At 38.6% G+C, this 18,630-nt stretch overlaps 1 pseudogene; it reads right to left on the bottom strand.

Moving 5' to 3' along the window:
• Positions 1–2,559: 2,559 nt before the first annotated feature.
• LOC135224076 (methionine synthase-like) overlaps positions 2,560–18,630 on the bottom strand; it is a 33,749-nt pseudogene continuing 17,678 nt past the window's right edge.

The raw sequence follows: 18,630 nt of genomic DNA on the forward strand, positions 1-18,630 counted from the left end.
GGTACCGTCAGTGGTTTTTTGAGTGCTTTGCAACCCGCTTTGATTAACTTTACTGTACCTCCGTTCATATCCAAGTCATCCATCTGACTTTCCTGAGCCCTCTCCTAGCAATTGTTCCATAGTGCATCTGCTTTGAGGTTTTCCTCCTGTTACACCTTTCAAACCTTTTGACTGTTAAGTTTTTCCTCTTTCAACGCTGAATGATCTTGTATGTCCCAGCGCTTGGCCTTGGGTCTGAATTCTATATTCTATTCTGTTCCACAGTCAGGATACATTTTCGAAGGCCATTATACAGTTAGCGAAAGATTACATATCTATCGGAAGACTATATACAGTAAGATGATACATCTATCGTAATTATATATTGCAAGAATCTGCATCTGTCGTAAGATTATATGTACAGTAAGATAATACATCTATCGTAAGGTTATGCATCTGTCGTAAGATTATAGATATACAGTAAGGTAATACATCTATCATAAGGTTATATATATATACATATATATCGTAAGGTTATGCATCTGTCGTAAGATGATATGTACAGTAAGATAATATATTCAATAAGATTAATACTACATCTATCTCACTGTGAAGAGAGATAGGAAGAGGGGAAAAGACAGACCAGGAAGGGAGGTCTCACCCCTCCTTTCAAGAAAGATAGGAAGATAAGAGGCTCAGGGCAGGAAGGGAGGCCCCACCCATCCCTTTCTCTCCAAAGCCTCTTTTCCCCTATCTTTCTTGTCCCTCTTTCTCTCTTTGAAGACAGATAACAAGAGAAGAAGGGGCACTGGGCAGGAAGGGAGGTCCCACCCATCCCTTTCTGTCAAAAAAGCCTCTCCTCTCTATTTCTCTCTCCCTCTCTCTTGCTTTTGTCCCTCTTTCTCTCTTTGAAGAGAGAATAAGAGGAGGAGAAGGGGCACTGGGCAGGAAAGGAGGTCCCACCCCCCCTTCCCTTTCTGTCCAAAACCTCTTTTCCTCTCTATTTCTCTCTCCCTCTCTCTTTCTTTGTCCCTCTTTCTCTCTTTGAAGAGAGTAAGAAGAGGACAAAAAGGGCACTGGGCAGCTCTTCATTCCGCCTTTCGTATACAATATTGCATTTTATTTCGTAGAAATGTTTAATCAAGTTCATAGAATACTGTATATATACAGTATTATAAATAATGATTTTTGAAATAATCATCAATATTCCTTTTATTCACCAGACCAAATATGTAGTCTTGTATGCTACATGATCATAAAGAAAAACATTCCAATATAAATTATGTCGTACGTTCTTTAGATACCACAGCGGTTATCCTAACTTCATATTTGATCTATGAAGATCGATGGATGGATACCCATAAATCATGTATGCTAACATTTACATCCAAATGACACCATAAACCGAAATCATAACTGTTACACGACAATGAAAAAAAAGGTAGCTTACTTACTTATCAGAATAAGGATGTAAGAAAAGCCTCTATATAGAATACAACATGCTGGCTAATGGGGCTACAGACCTTAAAATCTTTTACGAATATAGAATTTAGGCCAAAGGCTAAGCGCTAGGACCTGTGAGGTCATTCAGCGCTGAAACGGAAATAGAAGTACAGTCAAATAAATGAAAGGGGTTGCAGCTACAAAGAACCGTAAGTAATGGCTACATTGCACTTTGTGAGGTGCATTGATGACACTACCAACTTACAAGAGTTAAAATCTTTTATATCGAGAGTGAAAGAAAGCCTTCTACTGTATCAGTATGCTAGGCAATCTCCCCATACCTTCTCCTTTGCAGTCACTCTGAATGACCTGACCTAGTCATTACCAAATCTTTTCTGTATGGTGTATATGTTGCATATGCATTGTTATATCAATTAACCAAAATTTAACACAATTTTCAGCAATTATTTTATTTACCTGAATTTTCCATTGAAACCACAGGCTAATAAACTTTTGGAGTATCTTCATTAACTTAGTGACCTAAGCTACAGTGGCTATCTCACAGAATATTGGGTATGAAACCTGCTGTGTAGTACCTAAGCTACAGTGGCTATCTTACAAAATATTACTGGGTATTACCTGAGCTACAGTGACTATCTCAAAGAATATTGGGCTTGAAACTGGGTATTACCAGAGTTACAGTGGCTATCTCACAAACTATTGGACATGTATCCCAGTGGGTGTTACCTGAGTTACAGTGGCTATCTCACAAACTATTGGACATATAACCCACTGGGTATTACCTGAGCCACAGTGGCTATCTCACAGAATATTAGGATTGAAACCCACTGGGTATTACCCGAGTTACAGTGGCTACCTCACAGAATATTGAACATGTAACCGACTGGGTATTACCTGAGCTACATTGTCTATATCATAAAGTATTTCAAGATCTTGAAACCCACAGGATGTAGGTACGTACAGAGTCCATTAGCTTCAAAAAGAAGTTCGTATGTTTAGATTGATAATTGATCAGTTGTTTGTTTTAATATACTGTACATCAACATACTAGCAAACAGCCTTAGGAATTCTGCATGTAATTTTTAATACAGTGTACTAGGAAAGTAAATAACCAAAGAAAATGGATTTTTTATTTGCAGTACTTTTCAAAGAAAGAACAATTGAAAATACATTTCAAGTTCTCTGACTGTTAAAATGGTAATCCAAAGGTCCAGTAAAATTAGTATATTACTGTGTATTTCATTTATAAAATGCAATGCTATTCGTGTAAAGGCATTTATACAGTAGTAAGAAAATTACTACTTCATAATGTTTTATTCAGAAAATATTTCATTTAGAGCAATGAGAAAATGCCCTTTACAACTTTATATATAGGAACACAATATAAAAATTTGAAAATAAATAACATAAAAGCACCAGTCATAATTTCCATAATTTTTCACTGAGAACAATGAGAAAATGCCTTCAAGTTTTATAATAAAATATGAACACAGTTCAAAAGTTTAAAGTTAATAATATAAAAGCACCAAACTATTCTTCTGCTGGATCATATGCTAGGCAAGGATTTAGCCACTTTTCTACTTCCACCAAATCCTTTCCACGACGCAGCGAGTAATCCAAGACCTTGAAAATAAATTAAGTATTTAGAGCATGTAAATCCATAGACTAAATTTGATCATTTGTGTACATAAGCTCTTAATAAATAGAGGAGACGTTTGTAAAAAAATCAACTCTTAACAATGTTAAAAGAAATACAATAGGATAAAAATGTTGCTTTAATTAATCCCAAAAATTGGAGAGATATCAAACTTCATTGTTGATCAGTATTCCCATAATAAAGACTATTAAAAATCATCTCAGTTCGAAGAAAATATTTACAATAGCATTAAAATGTGGCTTTATTTTATCACGAAAATTTACAGGATATCAAACTTTAGTGTTAATCAGTGTTCCCACAATAAAAGCTATTTAGGATGGGTGTTATGAAGTGACATAGCATGGCTGCAGACATTTTAAGTTTTACCAGGTAACACTTGTACAAATTAGGTCTCGATGCCTCTTGCCATTTATTCATGGCAAATCCTATTGAATCCACATTGAAATGTCACTCAATGGAGTATCAGCTTATGCAGCAATGCATAAAAAATTTGTAAAAAAATTTGTAAGTGTTCTAAGGATTTAAAAAGAATCACAGAATCTAGTGGTTGTTTATAATAATACAATCCACTTTAATTGTCTGATAGTGGCAAAAGTTATCATAAATGATGCCACCATCTAAACTTACCTGATCTTTTTCAATTTTACCAACACCAAAGTAAAAACTCTTTGGATTGGCAAAATATAATCCTGAGACAGAGGCTGCTGGGGTCATGGCTAGAGCCTCTGTCAACCCGATACCTGTTAGCTCTTCAGCATTCATAAGATTCCACATAGTAATCTTCTCCTGGTGGTCAGGCTGGCTTGGATAGCCAGGTGCAGGACGAATGCCCTAAAGATAACAATATCAATCTCTTTTTAAAACTTTTGTTGCAAATCTTATTCACATAACTACTTTATTATATTAAATCAAAAGTAATGTAAACAGCACAGAACTAGGAGTATACTCATCAGACTTGCTTTACACGTACTAATTGTATTATAAGAACTAGTATTGCACAGGTATAGAACTGAAATACTGTAATAATATTCAACTGTAAGGAAAAGTATAATTGTGATTTTAATAAAAATGTTTAACATTTAGATATGCCCTGTGAAAGTAATGATACTGAAACCGACATCATTTGGAAAGCAGAAAGATAAAAGTACAAAGCATTCAAAAGTAGCTTGCTGCATATACCGTCATTACAAACTACAAATCATCATCATGAAAAGTTGATAGTCAGTATATATTCATCATCAGAATTCTAATCATGGGTAGACTAATTTATAAAATAATTTATTTTACCTGATATTTAACCCTATGTAGATCATTAGCTTCCAAATACTCCTCACTGGCATAGCCCCACAAGTCTTTCCTTACTCTTTCATGAAGTTCCTCAGCAAAGGCTTCTGCTAATCTGTCAGCAATTGCTTTGACTAGGATGATATTATAATCTCATAATCTGCTTGAAATCTGAAAGAAAATGCATGAACAAACAGAAAATATCAGTGAATTGCCTTCTTCTCCAATAGTAACCAAAATCCTTAGTTACAGCACAAAATATAACATATATGTAGAGGAAATGTTGAAAACTATCACTTTTGCATTTGATATTGTTAATGCTTGTTATAAATATACATATCCTTATAATGACAAAAATCCTTAGTAAAGTTTAAATACTAGTTCAATAAAAGTTTCTACAACTTAACTTTAAACCATTATACATACTGATTACACAGCTTCTCTGTTCCAAATCCAGCAGAAACAGCAAACATTCCAATGTAGTCCTTTATTCCAGTTTCTTTAGGAGCAATGAAATCCGAAATGCAGCAAAATGGAGTATGACTTTCCTTGGCATCCTGATTAAAATATTTAGAAATGAATACAAGTTGCTACTGATTCTATAGACTAATAAATTTTCCAAAATAAAAACAGAGTTGTGCCAAAGAATTTAGGTTTGCTTAACAATTATGAAATTACCTGCTGCCTCAGTCCATGTAGTCTTGCAGTAATCTGCGATCTTGACTCATCACTGTAAACTTCAATGTCATCATCTACAGCATTAGCTGGATAAAACCCAACAATACCATGTGCTTTTAAAGTTCCTTCAGCGATAATAGTAGAAAGGAGTCTCTGTGCATCATCGAAGACACGTTTGGCTTCACCTCCTTTGTAAAACATAAAGAATTAGTACACAGTATATAAACAGTAACTACTGTAGAAGCTGAGACAGTTCAAGTACTATTACATCCTAAATTACTACTCATACATGATAACATATTGTTAAATATATTGTGAGACAGTTCAAGTACTATTACATCCTAAATTACTACTCATACATGATAACATATTATTAAATATATTGAAGTTACAGAGCTATGGAATTCTACAATGTTAATCTAGAGGGTGAACCCTTGATTTTACCATAAAGAAGCTCAATTAAGGAATTAAGGACACTTACCTACAGTAGCATCTTTAAAAATTTTTGGGATAACCTCTATTTGGATATTTTCCACGGAGTTGCCATACATCAAAGAATGGTTTCCAGTCGATGTATGGCACAAGAAGATTTAGATCATAGTCTTTGAAAGCCTTCACTCCCATAACTTTGGTGGTACTGTGAAGAAAATTGAAAACACATGATTCAATGTATGCCTAAGCAAAACTAATAAAAGAATGAAAACCTGCCTCATTTATACATGACTGGCTCTTGATATAAATGGGTAGCAACCTCATAATGTTATTCATTTGCAGCATTTTTCTCTTTGATTTTATGGAACATGTTTTAGGCTTGCCACCTGTGTTGCCAATACCTTAGGTAACAGACAATTCAGGTACTGATTCCTGTAAATAGCTTGGCTAACATGCATTTGCTCAAGTCCAAAGTTGAAGATGAAGTGTATTAGTGACCACCAAGCACCCTACATGACAAAAAAAAAATACATTACTGGCTACAGATAATGCAAAATAAAATTAACACAATTTGTGCTTAAAGCTACCAAGCACAAACATCCCTATTGTCATGCATAGGACTTTAAGCAGTACGTACAACCAACACCTAGTCCTGCAAAATGTTTGAAGTGAACATTGCATGAATAATGACAGAATTCTTTTTACTGAAATATCCTACCATAAATATATATGTATTTTACACTAATTTTACTTATACTGTTCTTTTAGCAAAAATATTCTACAGTACACATTCTTTACTAATGCTGTAATTTGTATTTGATTTTACATATTTACATATTCCCAACAGAAGATTGTACGCACATGAAATTAAAATGTAAATTCATTAATTAATGCAGTTTCAACAGGAAAAAAAAGAATTAACAAAACCTGCATTATTTACTAACCAGGTAAAGGCTCACTCGCCCAATCTATGGAGAACTTCTTTTCCCTAGCCTCTGATAAGCTTACAAACTTCTTTTCCCGAAGATTCTCATAATGTTCCTCTCTTATATCCCTTCATAATCTTCATTGAGCTCATCATATAATCGTCATACACAGTCTTGTCCATTAGAGATGAACACTATAAAGAAATGTACATGAAAAAAAATCAACTGTCAAACCAATCACATACAATGGAGAACTTCTGTGACAAAACATTAGGTCAGAAATACACTACTACTGTAGTATTTATAAAAGTATGAAAAAATTCTAGTTACATCCTAATTACTTGACAAGCTACAGAGATTCAAAGGTAGATTTTCTTTAAAAAAAAACATGCTACATTAATAATACTCCTTCCATGTTCAAATGAAAGAGATTATTAATCTCTACTAGAAAATAAAACTACAAACTAAGATCTGTAGACCACATACGTACAGTAACTCCCATTATATGTAAGGGATTATTAATCTCTACAAGGAAATTAATCCACAAATTCTGATCCTGTGAAGTACATACTATATACATAAAACCTCCATTACACATACTAACCACAACTACACTTTTGGATGCATCAATAACATGGACAACAGGATGCTTATATCGAGGGGCAATCTTTACTGCTGTGTGGGTTCTGGATGTTGTTGCTCCCCCAATCAAAAGAGGAACCTAAAATGAAAGAGAAACATCACTACCAGAGACAGGGAGAAGGAAAACTGTTAGATTACATGGTAAATTATGGGACACAGTGAATACAAGGAAAATTGTTTAGAATGAAAGGTAATTTCCAGACATTGTGAATATAAACTTATGAGTGATGTCGAGTTGAAAATTACCTGCCGTAGTACAGGTAATAATTTTCTTTTCATGTAAACATATTTTAGAAATTGGAAAATTGTGGACTTTTAAGAAATTTTTATGTAAAAATAGACATTTAACAACTTTACTTGACAACTTTAAAAAAATGCAAATAGTTTGGCACTTGGGTACATACTAACACAATCAAGTTTAAAATTTACTGCTACAAAAATATTGAAATTAGCTTTTAAAAGATTGACCAATAAAGAATAAATACTGACTGTTGTTCCCATTACAAATAATTATAAAAAACGGCTGGTATTTCATATTTGAAATCTGAAACAATAAGCAATGAAAATATTTCCAAAAATTATTTTTGCATTTTTTTATCTTCTGTGATGAATATTTGAGAGTAAATGTAAGGAAGGTAGTGTAAAAGAAATCATTTTGTCATTGGACATCCTTACCTTGTATGTTTGAAGATTCAGCACACAGATTGAAGTAATATTTCAGGACATAAAATTCAGACAAGATTTGCTATATACATACTGTATATGAATGTCCTCGTAATAAATGACATCTGATTTATCATGTTATCCATTCCTGGGCCATTTGGGGTTTTTACTTTTAATGTAATTGGATAATGTCATAATATCTGTACACAGAAAATTACTAAAGATTATAATTCATCATATAGACATTTCTTTCATTCCTCTCTATTGCACTTTGCTTCATCCATTTCACAGAACTTCTGTCTTTTCTTATTCCTGCATTCAATATTCATATGCCACAATAAAGCAAAACTCACTGTATAACAAAGAGAAGAAACAACATATTGTTATCTACACTTCAGTAACATTACAAAAATAGAATAACCAGCCAATATTGTGTAAGATAGATGTAAAGTTCATACAAACACTTAAATAACATGAAATAGTCTACTCACCTGCAGTCCTAATCTCTCCATTTCCTTAGCAACAAAAATCATTTCATCGAGGGATGGCGTTATAAGTCCAGAGAGTCCAATAATGTCTGCCTTTTCAGCAATAAGCACACTCCAAAATCTTATCACAAGAACACATCACACCCAGATCTATAACTCGATAGTTATTGCATCCAAGGACGACACCCACAATATTTTTACCAATATCATGACATCCCCTTTAACAGTTGCTAGAACAATCGTACCATTATACCTCTCACTTTCCGAAGCAATGCTTCCTGATTCTTTCATTTTTCTTTGACGTTCTTCTTCCATAAATGGAATTAAATACCCACCGCCTTCTTCATTACTCGTGCTGATTTAATAACTTGAGGAAGGAACATTTTACCGCTGCCAAAAAGGTCTCCAACGACACTCATACCGTTCATTAATGGGCCTTCAATAACATTTAATGGTCTAGGAATATTTTTCGGTATTAGCTCTTGCCTCTTCTGTGTCCATTTCAATGAATTTATCTATACCTTTCACAAGTGAATGTTTTTAAACCGTTCCTCTACACTCTTTAACCTCCAGTCGTCAACGAGATTATCACTCTTTGTTTGGGTAGTATTCTTTTCTGCATAGGCCAGTAGCTTTTCTGTACCCTCTGGATCTGTGTTCCATAATAATGCTTCGGCAAGTTCTAGAAGTTCCCTCTCAATGTCATCATAGAGAGGTAAACAGCCTGCATTCACAATACCCATGTCCATACCAGCTTTAATGGCATGATATAAAAATACTGAATGCATAGCTTCACGTATTGTTTCTTTCCCACGGAAAGAAAAAGAAAAATTACTTACACCTCCGCTGACTCTTGCACCAGGACAAGTAGCCTGAAATAAGGACACCAATATCAAATGATAACTGGAAATAAAACATCCACTATTTGTACTCCAGTTATCCTTGTGAATGCAAAGTCACATGGGTCGTAAAAGTCTGATTCAGTATGTAACTATTTTTAACTACTAAAGGTGCATATCATTTCAGTAAATGGCAAAGTATATGAAAACAAAAAATCCTGCTTATCTTTGCAAGGCTTACATACTTCTTAAATACAACATGGTTCTTGTTGAGGCTTAACAGGACCATTCTTTCAAATAAATTTAGGTTTCATTCAAACCAATCTTACATAGTTGTATTTTTTGGTCTGAAGTGGCTGACTGCAATTCATATTTACATATCTGTGAAACTTATTGCCAAATATTATATCCAATATTTCATGTTATAATTATAAGGAAACTATAATTACCTTTATAACTTTAGTAGCTTCTATAAAACTGATACCATAAGTATTGTGCTCTTCAATACCTGTAGCTATCGTTAAAATGTTTGGATCAAAGATGATATCGTTGCAATTGAATCCAACTTTTTCAGTGAGCAACTTGTAAGACCTCTGACATATCTTGATTTTATTTTCACTGTCCACAGCCTGAAAATAAAATAAAATTAGAGATCATGAATCTCAAATGTGTCTTTACTGAAAGTGACTCATTCATATAAAAATTAGTAAAATTTAAGTCAGTAATTCACGTCAGAAGTTTTATAACTACAGAGTTAGAAAAATCAGTATACTGTACAGCACCTTTACTGTAATACATATTTACAAAAAGGTATAGTGTAATTTTTAAGTACTACTAATAACAAATCCCATGCCAAAACACTGAGATTACATCTGTCCCCATAGCACACATCATGGGTGGCTGTGAAAGGATGAAGTTCAAAATTAAAAGGACTAACTGGAACAGAAAAATTATTACATACTATGCCAGCAGCAGAAGTTTTAGGGTGAGAATATTTCTGTTTCCTTTGTGACATACTGAATTATGAAGCCAGAGTCAGGTGGGGGGAGCATTAACAAATTCAGTAAGCATACAGCAAATAGAGGTTGCTGAACCACTGGTAAATAAGATTAGCATACCATATACGATTGGTAAGCAATGTACTTTGTGATGAAAATAATTAGCCATGATGTGCTTTCTAACTGCAGTAATGCCCTTCATATGAAAAAAAAATCCTTATGTCCACTTTATTAAGTAGTCAGGAGAAAGTCTCTTAAAACCAGAAAATATATCAACATGGTGAAAAAAAAGCAAAAACAAAAGTATAAAACTAAGATTCATACTCTACAAAGAAGACTTCTTCAGTCACTACAATGCAACACTAATGCATTACAGAACACATAGGCATTAATCAACAAACTGAATAAATGAAAGACTGTTATCAGAAGTTTACTCACCTGACCTTTTTCATCAAAAGCCATGATAACCACTGCAGCACCATATTTCTTTATCTTACGAGCTTTTTGAAGGAAGTCATCTTCTCCTTCCTTTAGGGATATCGAATTCACAATACATTTACCCTGGGTGACCTTTAACCAGCTTCAATTACCTCAAAGTTGGAAGAATCTATACAGATTTGGGACCTGAAAATGTGTTAAAATGTTTTATGAAGAACGCTGTTGCCTTTCAACACAAAAGATACTTGTGCATTTCTTCTGCAGTTTGTGCATTTCTTGTAATTTTTGCCATTGTGTAAGTCAAACAACAGTTTAAGCAATGTATCTTATAAAACCTCTTTGGAATGTGACTACAATTTTCCCAGAAGGAATCCTTCTAAAGGAAAGTTAGGTTTTCTAATGTAGGTTCTGCAACCAAAAACAATGCAAACTGTGTCTCAGTTAAGTTAGAGAGACACACATTAACTACATGAGTCAATATACTATGTTACTTCAGGATTAAGATAAAGACACATTAATGCAAATTTGAACATATGAATAAGCATATTTTGCTGTGCATTATAATATATTGGCAACTTCTGTGCTAGCTATAAGAAGTGTGATTGCTTTCAGGGTTCACTGGAGTTCTATGAAAACATACAAGGTTACTGACCAAAGTACAGCATGCATGAAGTTATTTTAAAAATTATTAACAGTTAGAATCCCAGGACTTCAAAAATAGATATACATTTTAGTGACTAGGACCAGACTTCATGTCAGTTAAAAAAACTTGCAAGATAACAAATTTTCTAAGACAATTTGTATTTTTCATAGCTACAAACCTGAGGTCTTAACAATAGGATAATTTCTAGTGCCTAGCTGGATCCGGTTAAAAAGCAGATGAAAGCAAGGGATCTTGTGGTATCTGGCAACGCATGCATAGTTCGGGTTAGGAGTGGTCAAGGACGACGCCACTGCACCAGTCTTTCCCAACTCAGGATGACTTAACAAACAGAGGGCAGCTAGAGGCAGGCAGTATAACTTAAGACCTCAGGTTTGTAGCATGAAAAATACAAATTGTCTTAGAAAATTTGTCATTTGTTCATACGCAAACAAAACCTCTTTCTTAACAATAGGATAGACACATACTTGGAGGGAGGTATAAGACATCCTAGACCAGCTAGGCCCTACCCACCAGTCCAGCTCTCAAAAGAAATGGTTCTTGGAGAGCAACTGAAGCCTGTTGATGAAGCTAGATAATCGATATGTAACTACTCAGAACCTGAGTGACGTACAATGATATATGGGATAACCATTGTATAGGGAACAAAAGAGAAACTTTGACTGTCCAACAACAAACCAAGACACCAGGGTTTGTATTACTCCCAACCACTCCTTGCCAAGGAGTGGAGCATATGCTACCAAATAGCAGGTAAGATATTTGTATATTGCATGACCATACTATCAGCATGACTACCTTACTCACCTGTATCAGACCAGTCCAGCGAATGACGTGTCTTGAGCATCATCGCCCACAAAGTCAGTCAGTGATAGAATAGAAAACAGAGTGAACCTGTTATCATGCACCGAAGGACATCGACCCCCAACCCCTGGTGTGCTTCACCTCATAGCTCAGACCGTTGGAGCTCTCTTACCCTCTTGGAAGATGCCAAAGCCAGAAGGAAAACTGTCTTGAGCATCAGGTTCCTGTCAGATGATGATGCAAGGGCTCATATGAACTCTTAGTGAAGCTAATAAGAACCAAGAAACATCCCAATTCGGAGGCTTGAGCTCTCTAGGAGAACTCGACTGCTCAAACCCCTTAAATAGCAGGGAAAGTTCCCAGGAAGAGGAGATGTCGATACCCTTAAGGCATAACACCAAACTCAGGGCCGCCCTGTAGCCTCTAATAGCAGAAACGGACAAACGTTTCTTGTCTTTGAGGAAGGTTAAAAAGTCTGCTTTTCGCTGAAATAGAGGTCGCGAGTGGAGAAAAACCCCCGCTTATGACACCAATCACAGTAGATCGCCCATTTGCCTTGGTAAACTGCAGAGGTTGACCTTTCTAAGACTGCAGGACATGTGCCCAACTGTTCTCTGAAAAGCCTCTTGCTCGGAGGAGATATTTGATACGCCTACCAACCGTGAAGAGGCAGGGATTCTACTTACTGGTGGAACCTTTCCACATGGGGCTGACACAAGAGATGTCGCCAAGGGGGAAGGGGGAATCTCCCTCGGAACCTCATACAACAACGACAGCAGATCTGGAAACCATTCCGCCTGAGGCCACAGAGGGGCTACCAAAGTCATCCTGAGACCCTGTGAACTCATCAGCCTGTTCAGAACCTGACGGATCAAACAAAATGGAGGGAAGGCATACACCTCCAGGTTGTCCCAGGGATGTTGGAATGCGTCCTCTGCCAATGCTAAAGGATCTGGAACCACTGAACAGAACACCTCCAGCTTCCTGTTGAAGTGTGTCACAAAAAGGTCCAGCATGGGTCTCCCCCAAATCTGGAAAAGCTTGTCTGCCACCACTTGATGAAGGGACCACTCTGTGCCTAGGATCTGATCCCGGCGACTGAGTTTGTCTGCAACCACGTTCCGTTTCCCTGGGATATACCTGGCTGAGAGCTCTACTGAATTGCTGACCGCCCACTGGTGAAGCTCGACGGTCAAGGCGTGAAGTTGACGTGAAACCAGGCCTCCCTGTTTGTTCACATAGGCTACTACCGTGGTGTTTGTCCGACATGAGAACGACAGGATGACCCTCTACCTTCCCCCGAAACTCCTTCAGATCCAGGAAGCTGCCTTCAACTCCAAGACCTTGATATGTTGCTTCTTTCCCTCCATACTCCAAACGCCTGAAGCAATGAGGCCGCCTAAATGAGCACCCCAACCTGCGAGGGAGGCATCCGAGAACAGAAGGAAGTCCGGTGGAAGAGAATGCAGAGGACACCCTTCACAGATTCTGGTCGTCCAACCACCAATGAAGGTCTTCTCTCACTTCCAGAGACACAGGAACCATAAACAGGGGAGAGAGTACCCAACCCCCCCCCCCCCTTAGCCCAATGCCAGCCACGGCACCCCCCCCCCCACCCATGGCGCAGGCGAGGGAGAGGCGCCTACCTACCAACAGCCCCCTTTACCTCTGCCCCTTGGGCCCCTTCTTGGCTTAAAGAACAGGAGCGAAAGGGGTGTTGATCTTCTGACTTAGGCTGTGTCGAAAGGGAAGGCCCTGTCGAACTCGAGTCCTCGACGGCCTACCAAGCGACAATCTCCTTGACTGCCGCTGGACAGGGGAGGAGGAGGAGCCGGACGTCTCTGAGGACGAGACTCCGACTTAGACACAGCCTGGTGCACCAGTCGGTCTTTGTGTCAGCCCGGTGCCAGTCTATCGCATTTTCGAGTTCTGTCCGAGGAAACAAAAATTGGGACTCCAACAGATCTCCGTTCCTCAATGCCAGCAAGGACTCAGTGTCGAGCGATCTCTCCTCCTAGACAAAGCCGCGTCCCTTCTAATCAGAAGATTAGCCCATAAATTGGCACTGAGGTGAACCAAATATGAAAACGCCTTGCCCCCGGACTGCAACAGACTGGCAAGCGAGGAGGCACTCACCAACCCTCCGGGGACCTGTCGAAGCTATCTTGGCAATGTCTGCAACATGGAGGCCGCCGTAGATTCTAATGCTGAGGCATCTTGCGGAGACAAGGACGGAGCCACCAACCTCACCGTTCCAAAGTCAAACCCGACTTCGGGGGAATGATGTCTGGGTTAAGATGGCGTGACAACAAAAATGCCGAGATCATAGCATAGTACTTCCTATGTCTCGTGAGAGAGGTGGGTAGTAGTTTGATATGAGCCCCTACAGCGAAGCGAACCGTCCTGGTCCAAAATAGAGGCGTTAACCTTCTCAAGACCGACTGAAAGTGCCCCGACAAAGGAAGCTAAAGAGATGATTTGGGGTCCTGAGTAGCTCCCACCAAGGCTTCCAAGCAAGAAGGAGTGTAGGACGACTGAGCCTGAGTCCCTACTTTCCAAATTTTTAAACCCACGAACGAGATCAACAACTTCCGAAAAGGAAGGCGAAACTCTTGCATGTCTCCCTCCTCCTGCTAAGGCAACGGAGACCGACGACGAGAAGGATGTGCAGGCTCTTCTAAGGCGCCTTCTCCTCCAAAATTAACGGAAGGGTTAGCAGCCAAACAGCCCGAAACCCCAACTAACCTGTGTGGGCTGGGTCCAAGCGTTGGCCTCTGAGACGAACCCACTATAATACTAGGAACATCACTTACCTCAACAGATGACTCCACATGTTGATGAATGGTCACGGGCGTGGCGGACGTACGTACGTGAGATGGGGGGAAACTCGAACACTCGAGGATCGAAGGAGATCCCTTAGAGTCGAACTCTTGGAAGCACCAGTGAGAGAGGCAGGCAAACACTTCAGCTGCACCAACTCCGTGCTCACTACCTTTGGCCTCTTGACAGGTGCCTTGAGATCCTTACGGAGACGAATAGGCCTTGGAGAAGAAGAGCACTAACATCACAAGCACGGGCAGGGGAGGTTGCAACACGCTTGCGATGTGCATGGACGGGGGAGGGGGGGGGGTGGGGGGGGGGGGGTAACACGCTCGAGATTCGCGGCAGAGAAACTAAGCATCTCCAGCAGAACGCACACCACTACCACTGCCCGAAACAACAGCACTTTCGGGAACACGTCCGCGTTGATACGCCAACAGGGCGTGGAGGGGGAAGAGGGAGAGGAAGACAGCACTAGTTTCTTACGCGCTCTTCTCAGGAGGTGGGGACGAAGCAACACGTTCCTACCAGTCTTCCTAACCGATAAGCCAGCCAACTTCACATCTAAAACAGTCCAACCTCTGAAGCACTGCCTGGCATATGACCTCAGACTGATGTGCCGAGAAAGGCTCCGATGACAATAAAGGGAGATGTAGCGAACTGGGCGCAGTGACGACGTCACGGCTGAGAAAGGCGGATCAGAGGAGATGGCTGGGAGAGACATCATCGACGTGAGTGACACATGGCTTCCCCTTGGTGCGAGGGGGAAAGATACGCCACTGGCGGAGGAATACACAAGGACGGACCCCGTGACGTCATCAACGGGGCTGATGCCACAGCGTCACTCCAACTCGAACGCGGCGCGACACTGGGGGGAGCAATACAAGATGGCGACTGCTGCTACCCACGAAGACAAGGCCGGGAGGAGGGGGGATGGCCTGGTCAGACTGGGAAGGGGGGTGTGAGCCTCCACAAAATGCGCAGCAACCCACCTCCAAGGATGGGTACCCCCTAGCCCGAGCGTCTTCCCAAATCGCAGCCATTTTGGATGCCTCCGACTCTGGAAAAGAGAAGATTGATGAAAAAGCCTCACCCTTCTCGGCAACCAAATAAACTCCCAAGGAAGAAGGGGCTACATTATAAACATTAGCCCTGGCGGCCATCCCGACACTTCCATCAACGAGTCAATGGAAGAAAGGAGGAAAGGAAGGAGCATGCGGGACACACTACTATGAGGGTTGACTACTGCAAGAGATGAAACATCGGGAATAGGCACAAAACCTTCCAAAGTAGGAAGAGTCAAACCCTCCGATGTTCTCTCTTGCCATAAAACGACTTCCACTGCTCCTCAGGCATGCTCGGCATTCTGTGCAAGGATTCGTAATAGTACAAAAATTAGAACGACACCTACTGCATGTGATGTGAAGGTCAGTCGCTGCCGAAGCCAAAAAACGAGAACACGGAAAACCTGTACTCCAAGGCACATACGCTGATGCCGAGAAGGAGCAGAAGAAGCCATAATACCAGCCAAACACCACAACCCACTAAACGAGAAAAGAAACGGGCAATGAACCGGAAAAGGGCAAGAGAGGTTAACAGGACTCTCACCCAGGCGGTCAAAAGATCCAGCTAGGCGCTAGAAATTATCCTATTGTTAAGACCAAAGGTTTGATTGCTTATGAACAACAGAAATTTTTCAGATAATATCCAATTCACCATTAATGCATTTTTGCATATTTTATTAATATTTTCCTGGAACTTTTCCACATTCTGTCTCCAAACCTCATGAATAAAAAACAAACATAGGAGAGTGGCAAAGACTATATTTTTATTAGAATCAAGACAGCAAAGCTGCAAATGCTAAGGGCTGATAGCACAGTACAGTACGAAATACCATATGCCAAACAATCTACAGTGAATTTACAAACCTTTAGTAAGTACTACTAGATGTAAATAAATTGACTGGACATGTTGTAAAATGAAAGTATAAAAAAGAAGCTGACTGTGGGCATGTAAAGAAATGTACATGGCTGATGTAAAAATGCTATAAATGTTAATGCTAAAAACAAAAGGGAAAAACAAAGTAACATAAGTACTAATATACATACTTTACAAATATCAGGTTCTGTTGCTACTAAATTCAGAAAACGTGTCATTGCTGCCTTGCCATCAAGCAGCCCTTCGTCCATATTTACATCTAAATTTGAGCTCCATTTCCACCTGAAAGAAATTGATACTAATAATGATTGGAATGCATCAATAATGATAATCAGAACATAGCATGAAGGAAATTTGGATAAAGTACATAAATAATTCGATCCAGATCCTTATCTAATATAATAAGAGTTAGTGAGTGGATTCAATTTTAATTTTAGCTGGCTTACTAATTTGAATGTTCCTCTGTACTTCATAGATTTACTTTACCTTCCCTATCAACACTACATGAATTTCACAAGCGTGGTGATTTGCAAGTTTTATAACCAATGCAGTTACGGTATCAAACGACAACATACCTGCGTTTTTTGCAATAGCAAGAGCTTCTTCATAATTTCCATCCTTTATTAGACGACAGAATTTTCTTGAGCCTGCACATTGCATCTCTCACCTACAACAAATCCAAATTATTCAATGAAAATTAAAAAGCAAATATTGTAGTCTTCCTTCAAAACTGCAAATTAGACTAGATTTAATTGTAAAGACCCATTCCTATAAGGTAATACAGTTAACTGCATTTGATTTGAACAGTTACTGGAATAACCTTTTAATTATTGAACAGTAAAGAAAGAAGCAATCTTGGAAACACTTTTCATTTGCCAGAAGATATTAACTTTTGTGTCTGTTGTGAATTTGATACTTGATTCAGCACTATAGTCCTACTGTGCATACAATATCTGCAATATAAGCATCTTTATACAACTCCAAAGACAGCTCATCAATGATCCATTGACCAACTACTGTTTTCACAATGCATTTTACCTCTTGTCTTCACACTCCCCTGCTCACATTTTTTGTCAATTTCTACTTTTTCTCACAATTTAACCACCATTTCTCCACTTTATTTACCTTAATGTGGTTTTGTAATGCAATACCTTAAGGTGGTTTTGTAATGCAAAAGATGTAAATCAAAAAGCAATAGAATTATGAAACTGCCTCGGCTAAGTTCATTGTTCCGTGCTCCAACAGAATCAGTTGATTAATCAATGCTTTCCTATATAGATATATCTATTGTTTAACAGAATGTTAACTGTACAAAGTAAAATATAGCTAAACCATCATAAAAATTTTTATGCAAGAAATCTGTATTTTCTAACCCAAAACATGCAGTGAGAACTTTTGCTTTATCTTAGTTGATCTTTATTGAAACTAAAACTTATTGCATCATCCTCTTTGGTTTCCAAATGCAGAGTTCCAGTTTGAAATATTGTACACCATTGTACTTTTGACAATAATGTAAGTATTTGGAAAAGAAAAACACAGTATATTTCACATAACTTCAAAGCTAATTACTAACAGGCCATAAAACACACTGCTTCTCTTGCAAAATGAAAGAGAAAACATTCCGTGCTATATAATTTAGCACACATAACTGTCACTTACGTTTCTAGTTTCTTAGTATTAAAGATGATATTGTAATGATACAATTAGTTTGTTCATACTTACCTGGCAGATATATATATAGCTGTATTTTTCCGAATCCGACAGAAATTTAAACACTTACGACACGCAGTGGGAGTCAGGTGGTTGTTAGTACCCATTTCCCCCTTCCCGCCGCTGGGAGGCGGGTATCAGGAACCATTCCCATTTTCTATTCATAATTTTTATTTCCACTGTCTCCTGAGGGGGGGGAGGTGGGTGGGTAC

Source organism: Macrobrachium nipponense, chromosome 10 (genome assembly GCF_015104395.2).
Source record: "Macrobrachium nipponense isolate FS-2020 chromosome 10, ASM1510439v2, whole genome shotgun sequence".
NCBI classification, from domain to species: domain Eukaryota; kingdom Metazoa; phylum Arthropoda; class Malacostraca; order Decapoda; family Palaemonidae; genus Macrobrachium; species Macrobrachium nipponense.